The following is a 936-nucleotide window of genomic DNA, read 5'->3' as shown; positions in this document are numbered from 1 at the left end:
TGATAGAAATTTTCAAAAAAGAAGAAGACATGGCAGCCGAAAATAACAACAATGCCAACAATGCAAGGAAGGTGCTTGGTGACTTTCCTGCACTAACTCCCAACTTCTATGGGAGAAGCATCTCTATTCCTGCCATTGGAGCAAACAACTTTGAGCTTAAGCCTCAATTAGTTTCTCTGATGCAACAGAATTGCAAGTTTCATGGACTTCCATTGGAACTCATCAGTTCTTGGCTGAATTTTTGCAAATCTGTGACATTGTTAAGACCAATGGAGTTGATCCTGATGTCTACAGACTTATACTTTTCCCTTTTGCTGTAAGAGACAGAGCTAGTATATGGTTGAACTCACAACATAGAGACAGCCTGAACTCTTGGAAAAAGTTGGTCAATGCCTTCTTAGCTAAATTCTTTCCACCTCAAAAGATGAGTAAGCTTAGAGTGGAAGTTTAAACCTTCAAATAGAAGGAAGGTGAATCCCTCTATGAAGCTTGGGAAAGATACAAGCAATTGATTAGAAGGTGTCCTTCTGACATGCTTTCAGAATGGAGCATTATAGGTATCTTCTATGATGGTCTGTCTGAGTTATCCAAGATGTCATTGGACCATTATGCAGGTGGATCTATTCATTTGAAAAAAACACCTGAAGAAGCCCAAGAACTCATTAAAATGGTTGCAAATAACCAGTTCATGTACACTTCTGAAAGAAATCCTGTGAGCAATGGGACAACTCAGAAGAAAGGAGTTCTTGAGATTGATACTCTGAATGCCATATTGGCTCAGAACAAAATATTGACTAAGCAAGTCAATATAATTTCTCAGAATCTGACTAGATTGTAAGCTGCATTTGGCAGTGCTAAAGAAGCCTCCTCTGAAGGAGAAGCTTATGACCCTGAGAATCCTACAATGGAAGAGGTGAATTACATGGGAGAACCTTA

General features: G+C 39.1%; 1 non-coding gene across 1 annotated transcript; it reads right to left on the bottom strand.

The window, feature by feature from the left end:
• Window positions 1–430: 430 nt before the first annotated feature.
• Window positions 431–538, bottom strand: LOC127742797 (small nucleolar RNA R71). The gene has a single exon (XR_008004195.1). It is a non-coding gene; the product is annotated as a small nucleolar RNA R71 (small nucleolar RNA).
• Window positions 539–936: the final 398 nt, after the last annotated feature.

This window comes from Arachis duranensis, chromosome 1 (genome assembly GCF_000817695.3).
Source record: "Arachis duranensis cultivar V14167 chromosome 1, aradu.V14167.gnm2.J7QH, whole genome shotgun sequence".
NCBI lineage: Eukaryota > Viridiplantae > Streptophyta > Magnoliopsida > Fabales > Fabaceae > Arachis > Arachis duranensis.
This window is presented reverse-complemented; position numbering and strand designations above follow the sequence as displayed.